The sequence below is a fragment of the Hyaena hyaena genome, unplaced genomic scaffold, assembly GCF_003009895.1.
Source record: "Hyaena hyaena isolate Hyena2069 unplaced genomic scaffold, ASM300989v1 scaffold_734, whole genome shotgun sequence".
Classification (NCBI taxonomy): domain Eukaryota; kingdom Metazoa; phylum Chordata; class Mammalia; order Carnivora; family Hyaenidae; genus Hyaena; species Hyaena hyaena.
The window spans coordinates 637,294-651,827 of NW_024081365.1; the positions used below are offsets into that span (position 1 = coordinate 637,294).

Below are 14,534 nucleotides of genomic sequence, written 5' to 3' on the forward strand. Positions count from 1 at the left end.
AGAGGTTACCAAACAAAAACAGGTTAGAAAAAATAAATAAATAAAATATTTTAAAAAGAACATTTAATCCATTTCCTATTAATCCATTAAAAACTTCATTACTGACATATAAAAACTAGTTTTGAACTGATTAAACATTCAACAAATTGAAGGTATGGGGGTGTTCTTTAACACCTCTCCCCACTAGCCACTGTCTTAATTTGAAAGAAATAGGTTAATCCATACAGACATATATATGATAATGATAGACTCTGGGTTCACAGATTAGGACTAAATTAATTTCGTTTATTTTTCAAAGAAATGGCTCCTTTAATTTTTCTCTCTCTCTACTGGACCATTCCATTAGCTATAAATATTTTTGTATTTATACAAATATAATAGAAAAGCACTCATCTTTAAAAAAAAATAACAATTCCTGGACTCCACATCCCCTCTAGCTATTGCCCTGTTTTTTTCTCCTATTCAATTTATAGCAAACTCCTTGAAACCAACTTCCTTCCTACAGTTCTCTCTTAAACTCACTCCAATAAAGTTTTCATCACCACCAACCAACCAGGAACATGTTATGCTCATCAATGATTTTCATACTGCTAAATCTAACAGTCACATCCTTATCCTGGATCTAAGAAGATCTGGATCTAAGATCTAAGAAGCTGCTCACTCACTCCCTCCTTAAAACATTTACTTGGCTTCAGGAATACCATTCACTCTTATTTCCCCTCCTTCCTCCTGGAACGCTTCTTAGTTCCTTTCCTAGCTCTAGCTGTCTTTCTCCCTCTTCCCCTGTCAACATTACAGGACCCTAAAGCAAAATCTCTGGGTGGCTTCTCCAGCCACACTCTCTCCCTAGATTATCTTAATCAGTTCTCAGGGTATTAAATAGTATCTTCATGCCCATGACTGAAATTTTTTTATCTCCAGCCCAGACCTCTGCCCTAAACTACAGACTCATGTATACCTTGTCTGGACAGTATCTCCACTTGGACTGCTAACTTAACATATCCAAAATTAAACTTATTATTTCCCGTCTGCTTCTCTTGAAGTCTTCCTCATCTTGGCAAATGGCAACTCCATTTTTCCAGTTAGTCAGGACAAAATCAATGAACAGCTACATCCAATCCACCATCAAATTCTGTTGGCATTGATTTAAAAATGTATACAGATTATAAACACTTCTCTCAATTCCTGCCTAAAATCACTATCATCTCCCACTCTGAATTGCTGCTGGAGCCTGCTAAATGATCTCATTATATCCAGCCTCAGACATTCTCTACATACAGTTGAGAAGTTTATTTAAAACAAGTCAAAACTCTTTACATGCTTCCCACCTTCAGAGTAAAAGCCAAAGTCCTATTGGCCTATAAGGCCATATATGATCTATCATGAATGCCTCTCCCAGTACCCACTATGGCCCTCACCTCATCTTCTACCAATCATTCCCCCCAATACCTCCACTGATCTATTGCCACTCCTCAAACAAGACAAGCATGCTTCAGACACAAGACATCTGCACTTGTTTCATCTTCCTCAAACACTCTCTCCCCTAATATCTGCACAGATTAGATCACAATCTCGCTTCTTCCATGTTTCGGCTCAAATACCATTCATCATTGCAGCCCTCTCTAACCATCTTATATAAAACAGCAGCATCCCAGAGCACGTTGGTGGCTCAGTCAGTTAAGCTTCCCACTCTTGACTTCAGCTCTGGTCATGATCTCAGTTTGTGGGATCGAGCCCCATGTCGGGCCCTGTGCTAATAGTATGGCGCCTGCTTGGGATTCTTTCTTTCCCCTTCTCCGGCTCACCTCCCCCTGAAATAAATAAATAAACATAAAAAAATTTTTTTAATTAAAAAAAACATCATCCTCCTTGCATGGTTTCTCTGCCTTATTCTGCATTGCTCTTCCCCACGGCACTATAATAGCTGATATATTACATATATACTTGTTTATTTTCTGTATCTTGTCATTAGAACGAAAGTTCCACAAGTGTAGAAAATGTGTTTTCTTCACTCACTATGCACTTCACTTGTATTATTAGCAAGTGCTCAGTGGGTATTTCTTGAATGGATGGGTGGCATGAATCAGGAAAATCCAGACTCTGGATCTGGTCTCAAAGCCTGGGTTGAGCAAATTTATACTGCAGAACTTCTCCAGCCCTGGAAAAATGCTGACTGCAAACGTGACCATGAAATGAAGAAAATAAACCTGAGAAAAAAATTTTAAATAAGAATAAAAGAAAGAATAAAGAAAAAAAATGGCCATCTCTGCCTTCCCACTCTCTGTAAAGAAATACTACCTGGCTATGTTTCCTATAACCTCACCTATCAACTCAGATCAAAATATCACCAGGCCCATTCTACACTTAAACAGCTGTTACAAATAGTTCCTGCTTTTCTAAACTATGGTTGTCAGAGAAAAGTGTAACTGCCAACCATAACACTGTCTGCCAAGACATAATGGTCTGAGAAAGCTCTCAAATTTCCCCAAAGCACTCAGGCTGCAACCAAATATCATTAATATGATGACAACAACAACTCAAAGTACCTTCTGGTGTCTGCCTCTCTTAGTTGTCTCTAGTGTATTCACTAGGGGCTCAGTCATCAAAGACTGTGGTATCTTGATATGGTGGAGAAAAGGGTATGGCAGGGGGAAGGGGGAAGGGAGAGAGGGAAACAAAGAAAGGAGGGAGAGAGAGAAAGGGGAAGGGGGAATGAATGAGAATTAATTCAAAGAAACATGGCCTACATTTATTTTTTGTATTTTAAAGAGAGGTAGATTGCCAGGGAATAAAAATCATCTACTAAGCTACAAAGATATCACCATTACAGAAGCACCAAAACCCTGAGACATCCAGCATTCCTCAGCTAAAGAGCTATCTTGCATTTCCCATCCCCACACACAGAACTGAAGACATGGGGCAGGAGGCCATGCCAAACTGGGCAGTTGGGAACAGTGATTGTGGAGAGGAGGGTAGTAACAGCTAAAGAAAGGCAGTTAAGCGAGTTAAGAATAAGGATGCTTTGGGACACCTGGGTGGCTCAACCAGTTAAGCGTCCGACTTCGGCTCAGGTCATGATCACATGGTTTGTGGGTTTGAGCCCGACATTGGGCTCTGTGCTGACAGCTAACTCAGAGCCTGGAGCCTACTTCAGATTCTGTGTCTCCCTCTCTTTCTGCCTCTCCCCTGCTCATGCTGTCTCTCTCTCTCTCTCTCTCTCTCTCTCAGAAATAAATAAAACATTAAAAAAATTTTTTTAAAAAAAGAATAAAGATGCTTTGAAACAAATAATAGCAGAAGAAATCAAGTTGTACTTGATTTGTATTCCTTTCCTAAGTAGCTCTTTGAAAACCAGTCATATGAAATCAGTTAGGAAATGACCAAGGAAAATTAAAACAAGCTCCCACACCTTAGTTAACTATAAAGCTGTACAAAGAGAACAAAGATTATTAATTATTTGGAATGATGGTCTTGGAGCATTTTTTTTTCTAGGAGAGAGAGAGAGACAGCGTGAGCAGGGGAGGGTCAGAGAGAGAGGGAGTCACAGGCTGAAACAGGCTCCAGGCTCTGAGCTGGCAGTCAGCACAGAGCCCGATGCGGGGCCTGAACCCAAGAACCGCGAGTACATGACCTAAGCGAAAGTCGGATGCTTAACTGACTAAGCCACCCAGGTGCCCCGGTCCTGGAGCATTTTTAAGATCAACAATCCTCAAAGATGATCAAACGATCAAACTAATCAACATGGAAAAGTATATAGGTGAAAAACTTCAGCTTTCATGAATCCAGTCTTTAAGAATCCTCTGGCTTCTCAAAGGTTCCAAATCTCCAAACAACCAATCACAAGTCTTGAAAGTCAGAGTAGAGTAACTCTGGGGGCACGCAAAAGCAATCAACTCAGCAGAACTGAAAAGTCACATATTACACCTAACATACTGATTTCTCTATTCACTTAAAAAGAGAGGAGGGTTCAGATTGGTTGCTCTCAGAAGGCTGAGTCATGTCCCAGCATCAGCACCAGGAGCAAGCAGATGTTAGAAGCTAAAAGAAGCAGGAGACCACAGGATACTCTGAGAAAGGTACGGAAGGAAAAAGTGGGTAGCAAAGTAAAGACAACTTAACTCTATATGACTGCTGGTCATCAGCACATCAACACAACCAGAATTGTTTGTAGCCTGAAGTAGCACATTGGTATTTACTTTTGTGCTTAATACTTCCCCTGTCCTTAACACTTCTCTCCCATCTGGCACTGATCCTCCCTGGTGATTGTCACTTTCTAGAGCTCCTCTTCCTCTATGCACTCTTTGATTTAGGTGATTTGGTGTTTCCCACTCCCATTTCAGTCTCCTGCCCTCTTCTTGTATTAGTTCATCCTGTATTAATTAGCTCATGCCTTCTACTCAGTCTCTGTCCTTGAAAAGCACACAATCCAGTGGGGGAGGTAGATGTGTCACTAGATTAGATGCAAATATATCAAATATTGCCATAAAAGAAATATGACAAAGTGTTGGAAGCACATATTCATTTGTCATTATCCCATCCCATATCTTCCAAATCAACACTCCAGCTTTCTACTCTCTTATAAATCAGTGACTAAGTCCTGTATCTTTCCATAAAATCCCCTGATCTCCAAATTCACTTTGCAATTCAGGCCTCATTCCTCATATGACCTATTTCAACCACTTCCTATCAGAAACACAATTCAATATATTTCCACACTGCCACATCAGCCAACTCCCTAAAAGACAAACCCTATCATCCGTTTACTCTGAAACATCTAGTATCTTTCCAATGCCTATGAGATAAAGTTCGAATCTTTGGCACAAAAAGTAAGATAATACACTTCTCAAATACAGCCTTTTAAAAGCAGACAGACTAGGGGCACCTGGGTGGCTCAGTGGGTTAAGCGTCCGACTTCGGCTCAGGTCATGATCTCACAGTTTGTGGGTTCAAGCCCCAGGTCTGGTTCTGTGCTGACAGCTAGCTCAGAGCCTGGAGCCTGCTTCAGATTCTGTATCTCCCTCTCTCTCTGACCCTTCCCTGCTCACGCGGTCTCTCTCTCTTTCAAAAATAAATAAAACATTAAAAGAAATTTTAAAAATAATAATGATAAAATAAAAGTAGACAGACTAAGTTCCAGTTCGACTGCTTACTTACTGTGTTACCTTTGGCAGATCACTTTACCTCTCTAAGCTTTCTCATTCGCAAAGTGAGGATATGAAGAACCTACCTCTTAACAGTTGTTATGGGAATCAAGTAAGCAACTCCAAGCCACCACGTACCAGAACAGTACCCGGCACTCAATCAGTGTTAACTATTACCCTGGGATATCTCATCTACCTAGAATGTCTCACTCCCCAAAGGAAGCAGATAACCAAAGTGTTACTCTCATATATTTTACAATAATTAACAAACAGTAAGAGTTAAATCAGAAATGACCTTCTGGTTAACCATGAACCAACAAAAACTTCAATTAACCAAAATTTGCTTTCCTAAAGTTTTTGCTTTGTCAAAATTTACTATACTTTATTTAGAAACAAGTACCCATTGACAAAAAAACAAACCAAAATAAAAAACTAGTTTTGTTTTGTTTCCTATTCAAGCTCAGGAAGAAAAATAAGTTGCAATCTACCAATGGGAACTCAGAGATTTTTAAAAATGTGATTCTCTATAGTATAAAATCCACATAAATGAAATTCAATCTCAACTCAAATTTATATAATTTTCTAAAGATATATGCATGTAACAAAACAAATTCGAGGGGCGCCTGGGTGGCTTAGTCGGTTAAGCGTCCGACTTTCGCTTAGGTCATGATCTCGCGGTTCGTGGGTTCGAGCCCCGCGTCGGGCTCTGTGCTGACTGCCAGCTCAGAGCCTGGAGCCTGTTTCAGCCTGTGACTCCCTCTCTCTCTGACCCTCCCCTGCTCACGCTGTCTCTCTCTCTCTCCTAAAAATAAATAAAAAACATTAAAAAAAAAAACAAATTCGAGAAGCTTAAGAAAAGTGTGCATCAGATGATGGAGTGACGTTCATTCTCAGACTTCACAATCAAATGATGAAATTGCAAAAATTTTTTGTAAGTCAGTGACTTTTAATCATTTTAAAAGCTGCCAAGTCCACAATAATAGAACAGATCAGAAACATTTTAGGAGATTCATATTTATGATGTTAAGTGCTAGATTCTAATAAACTTATGGGCAAAGAACAAACAATTCATACAAAGAAGAAAGTAAAACCAGAAAAATACTGCGGTTTTCTTTTCTATTATGGATAGTTATGTTAGGCAGTAGATAGTCTTAAACCTATTTTTAAAAAACAAACTTTTAAAAACAAAAAACTATAAAAGTATGATAAAACTGATCAACTAAATAGCAAGAGGCAATGTAAATCAATAAAAAAAAAAAATTCAGGGGCACCTGGGTGGCGTAGTCGGTTAAGCATCTGACTTCGGCTCAGGTCATTATCTCATGGTTTGTAAGTTCGAGCCCTGCATCAGGCTCTGTGCTGACAGTGCTCCATGCTGACAGCACAGAGCCTGCTTGGGATTCTCTCTCCTTCTCTGTCCCTTCCCCATCTTCTCTCTCTCTCTCTCAAAACATAAACTTCAAAAAATAAATTAAAAAAATAAATAAATAAATCTTTCAGAAATATATTTAGCAATACTTTCCGAAAGTGACAAAAACCTCTGACCTTGTAATTCCCCCTCCTGGGTCTTTAGCCTAAAGGAAAGAAGCAAAACATAGCACAGGTATATGATAACTGGTTTTTACCTGCAAAGCAAGAGACAACTTGGATATCGAACTATTATAAGTATATAACCCAATTCACTGTAACATTGTAAAATTTAAATGTATAATAATTATAGCAAAATAAAACATTAAATATGAAATATTAAAAATTATATTTATGCTTTGATTATAACATAAATCACATAAATATGGTGAGAAATAAATAGGAAAAAAAAATAAACATTTTTTTTTCCTATTTATTTCATCATTAAGTTGTAATAAAAACTCTGTCCGAACTGATCAGGCCCACTAGAGTAAGTACACATTTCAGAGACATGAAACCACAACCGTCAATTTTTTTTCCCGAAAAACCTATCAGATAGGCTATTCTCACATAGACTAGTCACACATGTAATTTTAGCCATGCTATTAGCCATCTGTAACCTTATTATATTAAAATCTCATTTTACCATCAAAACATAACGGTATGAGGGATCTCCATATGGTAAGCAGAAGCCACTTGTTTGGGGCATCTGGAGAGAGGGCCTCAAGTGCTGAGGTTAAAAACTATCCAGGCAAGCAGAGTAGTGAAGGTTAGGTTTCTCCTCTATCCCCAAATGAATTATCATGTTTCTCACCACTCAGGGGCTCTAAATTCCTAAGAGTGGCAGCTAAGCATTCAAGGACGGAGAAAATATAAGCCGATTTGTTCTCCTTCTGAAAACTGGCAGCTTCCTTATTTTCCCCAAAGCACCATGAAGTAATGAAAACTACACAAGCATGAGGTCAGAAGATGTGGGGTCCGAGTACCTCTAAGCAACTTGCCCTTTCGAGCTTTGGTAGTTTAGTAGTTTAATTGGTAAAATTTTTTAAGTTGAACCAAATAATTTGTTAATTCTTTCAACATTCTATTAATAGACCCCCCCCCTTTATTTATACTTGTCTATGCCACTCAAAACCTTCCATTCAAACTGTAGAACAATTATTAAGACTTATAATTAGGAAACTGGGGACAAAGGCAAAATACGCATATAGTCAAAAGACCTGAATTGTATTCCAGCTCTGTCCCTTTCTACCTGCATGACCTGGGGCCAATCACTTTGCCTCAAAATAAACTCCTAAAACCAAAAGAAACAGCAATCCTTACTAGTCATGCCTTTTTTAAGTCTTGCATTATAAAATGTATTTTATTTATTTTTAATTTTTTGTGTTTTTTTTGCTGTCATCACTGGGGTTTCATTCCCAATCAGCATCACCTTTGACTGTTCTTCTTGGAAATATAAGGTACCTATATATATTATAGGTATATATATGCCTATATTACAGGCATTCATCTTTTCCATGTTTTTTAATAGTGAAAGAGATCATTAACAAAGTGTGCCTATCTTAAACCTATATTTAAGATCAATAGCATTCCTAAAAAATGTAATCAATAGTTTTTGAGTACCTGTGCCACAAAACAGTAAATCCTAGAGTTGAAGGAACCCAAAGGTCTGATGGCGACAGACACAGAAACAAATCATTCCTAAATGACAAATGCTAACGGAGAATGTATGACATAGTAGTGATCAGTCAAGATGAGGGGGATAAGATCTCTGGACGATTCAGAGGTGATATTTTCAGTAGGCCTTGAAGAGCAAATTGTTTACTAAGTAGAGAAGAATTCTCAATAGAGAGAACAGTGTAAAACCACAAAGGAAGATGTCATCTTCAGAGAACTCTTTAGTGTTTGTATGGAGAGGCGAGCAAAATGGTAGAAATGAAATTAGAAACGTCACGAGTTATCAAAAATCGCAAAGGACTTTGACTTTTATCAAATACAGATTATGCAGTCACTGACGGACTTTTTAAACAGAGAAGCAAAGTCCCCTTCTTTAGCATACAAAGGAGCGGAGTTGGCAACAAACAAAAAAATGCAGGTCTTCATATGGAAATATAGAATAAATGGTTGTTGCTTTAAATGGGAGAGTTCCTGCTCTCAGGATGACTTCTAGCAGTTTCTCACTATGGTATATTAATACTACACTAAAGTAAAAGAATATGAATTGGGGCTAGAAGGTTCTTAAAAAAGTGTGTGTTGTTTACCTAAAGAGAATACTAAAGAAAATAACCAAATAATACTAAAGAGCTTCAATAAATCACAAGAAGCAAACAGTAATAAATGTCTGAGAAGACTGACTTCAGGCAAAACATTCAAGAATGTTTAAAATCCTTATCATCTTTTGATTGCAGATAAGACCCGTTTTGTGCAGGAGGAGGGTATCTTAAATTCCTTCTGGTTAAAGAAGAGCTGTCACCACTAAAATCTTTAGTCTACAGGATGATTTTTTTTTGTAACTGGCAAAATTAATAAGTTCCATTATACTTTAATTCTCGGGAGAAAAAGAGAAAAGGAATGCCTTTTCAAACGGCTATTCTGAAAGAACTAAAGCTCAATTCATCTCCCCAATGAGAATGAAACATCCACATTTCAATCTGCCACCACGAAGAAGAGTCCCTGCATCAGTAACTGCCTCTCTGCTAAGGCCTAGTGTTGGAACAGCAACCCTATTTGGCTGGGTAGCCTACAAAGATGAATTTGCAATTATTGACATTCAAACTCAAGCTTAGCCACCAACGACTACTTCAAAGGAGTCATTCTTCCTTTTACTTTGATTAAAAAAAAAAGTAGGTACACAAAAAACGTATATATATATATATATATGTACACACATATGTATAAAAATAGCAGATGTCAAAAGGAGAGAGAAGCATCAGGTGAACCCATGGCAACGCTGTGGTCCACCAAAGTTTGATCTAAGGATGTGTTTTAAGGTGTGTCTTTTGTTTTGGCCCAGCAATTAAAAAAAACAACAATAAAAAAAAACCCAACAGTCATTCGGGGCACCCGGGTACTTTCCCCTGTCAACCATCGCAAGCATCCTGGCTCTGAAATCACTGGGTAACTTGGCCTCGCCCTGATTTCTTCTTTAAGAAAGGCGCACCCTCAGCGACTGAGGCCCCCTGAGCGCCTGTCACGGCCCACGGGGTGGGGGATGTTCGGCCTCTAGGCTCCACGCTCGTCCCTCCTCAGGTGGCTCGCGGGGAACTGGAGACGATGCCGGGAGAGCTGGAGGCCTGAGAGGGTCACTGCCTCACCCTAGGTGCCTGGGCCCGAGACCCACCGCGCCCCCACCCCCCGCCCCGGGCTGTCGCGTTCGCCAGCCCCGCCCCGACTCTGGCCCCGGCTCCCGCCCGACCCCGACTCTCACCGTGCGGAGGTCACGCTGCCTCCCCGGCCGCGGCCCGGCTGCGGGTCGCCCAGTGACCTACGGGCCCAGGACCGCAGGTGAGGCGAGGGACCGCCGGTCACATCCCCGCCTGCCCCACCGCCAAACCCGCAGCAACCAGCATCGCGTCCGCGGCCTGACGGAGCGCCTGACTCCAGAGACACCGCGCCCCCTCCCTTGGCCGGCACCCGCCTGGACTCCGCCCTCCAGGGCCCGCGCAGCGCGCGCGCGCAGCCCCGCCCCCCAAGGCCCCGTTGCGCAGGCGCGGACCCCACGGGGCCAGGCCCCGCCTTCAGATCCGCCCCCGCAGCCCGACTCCGGCCGCAGCCTACCTCTGGCCCCGCCCCTACGCCTCGCCAGCCTTCCCCAGGCTCCGCCTTCACCTCGGGACCCGCCCCCCTCCACTGACCTTGCCTCTCTGCCCCCTGACTCAGGTGTCCGCTAGGCTGAACCCGTGATGCCAGTCCCACGGCTGACCGCCGCTTTAGCCGGCGCCTTGGACTAACATTTGCTGCTTGACTGCGGTCATACCTGTCAACTCCACCTCCTGACCCCGGGAAGTTAGTAGTCTGAGAGCTTCGGAACTGACATGGGCTCCCCTCCCACCTTTCAGTGGTGTGGGCGTTTCCAGCGTTTGTGTCTATCCGCGTTCCCTGCCCTCCCGTGCTCTGGCGCATGCCTGAACCATACACCCAACCTACCACACCAAAACAGGGGTCTTGCTGAGGCTGAGCGGAGGGAAGGGGAATCTACAAGTGCTGAGATCTGCAGCATCTCTATGGCGCAATCAGTCTAGGTTCTTTTTGCCAGGAACAGCGTTGGAACTTCCATCACCCGCAGGCCTGTTCCCTTCCTTTCTTTCTCAGCAGCTGGGCCTGCCATGAGTCCGCTGGGGGGGTCTCCGAGGTCTGAGTGTTAAAGCCCTGCAAGCTGCACATACGTGACAAATAGACTAGCGGCTCACTGAAATCCTTGTGGGCCAACACTTATCAACAGCTCAACTGCAATAAATAACATTTAAGAATTCTAATGCTTATTGGGGCGCCTGGGTGGCTCAGTCGGTTGAGCGTCCGACTTCGGCTCAGGTCAATGGTCTCACAATTCGTGGTTTCGAGCCCCGCATCGGGCTGTGTGCTGACAATTAACTCAGAGCCTGGAGCCTATTTCAGATTCTGTGTCTCCCTCTCTCTCTGACCCTTCTCTGCTCACGCTGTCTCTCTCTCTCAGAAATAAATAAAACAAAAAAAATTAAAACAAGAATTCTAATGTTTATTGATTGCTTTTAAAAGTATAATATACATAGTCAGGGAAAAGCCATAAATATATATCCTTAAGTATCTTAAAGTTCTGTAACTCCTTTCATCTCTACTTTTTCTCATGGTCAGAACTGTCCAACATTTTAATTAGCTCTGGGTTTTTTTCTCCAGGCTTGGACATTATCTTTTTTTTAAAAATGTTTTATTTATTTCTAGGAGAGAGAGAGAGCGTGAGCAGGGGAGGGTCAGAGAGAGAGGGAGTCACAGACTGAAACAGGCTCCAGGCTCTGAGCTGGCAGTCAGCACAGAGCCCGACGCGGGGCTCGAACCCACGAACCGCGAGATCATGACCTAAGCGAAAGTCGGACGCTTAACCGACTAAGCCACCCAGGCGCCCCGCTTACACATTATCTTTAATTTTATACAGTAAACATTTTCTTGTAATTACTCACATATTTACCATTGTTCTTTCTTATTATTTATTGCATTTCATATTTGCGTGGGGATAATACGCCATTTTATGGAGGTACATCCTTTAAAAGTTATTTTAGTGAAGCTGTTAATGGCAAATTCTATTAATTTTTTTAGTATGAAACATCTTATTTCCTTTTACTCTAAATTAACATTAGGCTGGGGGTAAAATTTAGTATGAGACTCCCCTTCTCTCTTAAATGTTTGATGTATTATTCTACTGTATTCTAACTTTTGCTGTTGCTGTTGATAATTTTTGTATTGATTTCTTGTTATTTTGGGTAAACTGTATACTCTGTATGTTTTAAAATAGCTTTGATTTTAACATTCTGTAGTTTTATTATCATGTGGCTTACAATGGATTTCATTTTATTTATATTGTGCAGAGGCGCCTGAGTGGCTCAGTCAGTTAAGCACCCAACTCTTGATTTTAGCTCAGGTCATGATCTCACACATGGTGAGATCGAGCCCCATATCAGGCTCTGTGCTGACAGTACAGAGCCTGCTTGGGGTTTTCTCTCCCTCTCTCTGCCCCTCCCGACTCGTGCTTCCTCTCTCTCTCTCAAAATAGGTAAATGAGAGTAAAAGAAGAAAATGTTTATTATTTATATAGTGCAGTGTTTATTGTGCTTCCTGAAATCCATAAATTGAAACCCATAATTTCTGGGGGGAAAAAGGAATATTTTTTAAATTCCATCATTTCCTCACTGATTTTGATGCGATTTGATGTTTGCGTCTGAGAGTGATTGGTTAAGAAAGAATTTTTGAGATGGTTTTGGTGCAAAATGGTGGTTTTATTAAAGCACTGGGACAAGACCTGTGGGCAGAAAAAGCTACATTACAAAGGTGAGAATTTAATTCTCTAATTTTTTTTTAAATTCTCCAAGAGTTAAAGAGAACAAGCCAGCCTCTTTTTTAGTAAGAAGTAAGTTTATACATCAAATCTTTTCCAAGTAATGGAAGGGGACAAGCTGGAAGGACTAGAAAAACATGAGTAACGGGGCGCCTGGGTGGCTTAGTCGGTTAAGCGTCCGACTTTCGCTTAGGTCATGATCTCGCGGTTCGTGGGTTCGAGCCCCGCGTCGGGCTCTGTGCTGACTGCCAGCTCAGAGCCTGGAGCCTGTTTCAGCCTGTGAGTCCCCCTCTCTCTGACCCTCCCCTGCTCACGTTGTCTCTCTCTCTATCTCCTAGAAATAAATAAAACATTAAAAAAAATTTAAAAAAAAAAAAAAGAAAAACATGAGTAACTAATTGACTTATATATTTACAGGTTAAAGCATTGTCTGGTGGCATGTTTTACTTTCTCCTTTTATGCCAACCATTTTCTGGCTAGAAAGACAAGTAGGGCCAGAGTGCTGAATATGAACAGAGTAACTGACTCCTGTATCAATAACAAAATTGATAAACTGACCTTCCACACCCAGGGTAACCTGAAGTTCACTCATCTTGATGTCAAAGGAAGCCAGACCAGGCCTCATTATGCCAGATCCTCTGGTTCCTGCACTCTGGCAGAGAAAGGAGTTCCTGTCTTCCCTTCTCTCTCTCTGGAGATGAGGATAGTCTCTATTCCAGTGTCCTTTTTTCTTACACACAGGACATGGCCCTGGTGAAGAGCATATGTTTGGACATTCTTTGCTTCAATGTCTGATTTGGCCATACCCATACCATGGTCCTTTGTCTGATATTGGCTTTTTCTTTGGCCCCACACAATGATATTGTGTGGAATCTGCAGTAGCAGCAGTCAATGTTTGAGCCTGTCCTTTATCCTGCAATTTAGCTCTCCAGTCGTTTTCCTACCTAAAGGCCATATCTCTATTATTAAAGACTCCAGTAGCTACCTCTAGTAGGCACTGGGTGGGAGTTTGAGGGCCTAAAGACATTTTAGTCAATTTTTAGAGATGTCAGGTGCCAACTGACTTATGAAATGTTTGTTTAGTATAGCTGTTCCCACAGGTGAGATTGGGTCCAGATTTGTATATTGACAGATGGCTTCTATCAAATGAGCTTGAAATGGAGCTAGATTCTCTCGTCGGCTCCTTGAGTAAGTTCCTGAATTTTATCAAAGTTTACAGGTTTAGAGAATCCTTTTTTCATTCTTTCTATTAAACATGTTGTCTTCTGGTCTCATCATTTCCCTTCCTTGTCTATCTTCTTGGTAATTCCGGTGAGGTTCGGTATTGGAAGCAGTAGCTCCGCCTACTGGATAATTATCTCTATCTCTGGCTGCTATTTCATTGTCAAATTCTTCAGCCCCTACCCAGATATGATTTTTTTTCCCTCAGGTGTACAAAAATGAGTTAATATGATGTATACATATTGCCAGGTCAAATCAAACATAATAGATACTTGTTGAAAGCCAATAAATTGAGAAGGATTTTCAGAATATTGTCCTAATTATCTGAGCTAGGTCTGTCATGGAGAATAGGACATAGACTTAATTGTGCCCATTTCTCCATTAGCAACCTTCTAGATTTAGGTAGAAGTCCTGGAAGATAGGGAGTTCTGTTCCTGTTATGTTCAGCTCTGCTGGGAGCAGAGGGGTCTTGAGGTTTATAAAGAAGAGGGATAGCAACAGAGCCAGTGTCCTCTTTGTTTGGATTGGCAGATGATTCCTCCAGGAGTGGCTCAGGCTTATTAGGAGGAATGCGCCTATTTCGACAATCATCATCCAATATATATCCAGAGGGGGTTTATTAACCTGGTTGCAAGAGGCCCCTTAGGTCAGGGTCCTGATTCAGGGCCTTGAAGACCTAGACATAAGGTATTTCAGTCCATTTGCCCTGTTTTTTGCAGAAGAGATCAGATGTCTGAAGT

At 41.3% G+C, this 14,534-nt stretch overlaps 1 protein-coding gene across 2 annotated transcripts in view; it reads right to left on the reverse strand.

Annotated features, from left to right (window-relative positions):
• Positions 1-10,164, reverse strand: part of CCSER2 (coiled-coil serine rich protein 2) — a 168,305-nt gene extending 158,141 nt beyond the window's left edge. Inside the window, exon 1 of one of the 2 annotated variants that reach the window (XM_039218064.1) lies at positions 9,976-10,148. The gene's annotated coding sequence lies outside the window, so the exon portion shown is untranslated. Of the gene's footprint in view, positions 1-9,975 lie in introns of both variants that reach the window. The other variant, XM_039218065.1, reaches the window with a different exon arrangement.
• Positions 10,165-14,534: the final 4,370 nt, after the last annotated feature.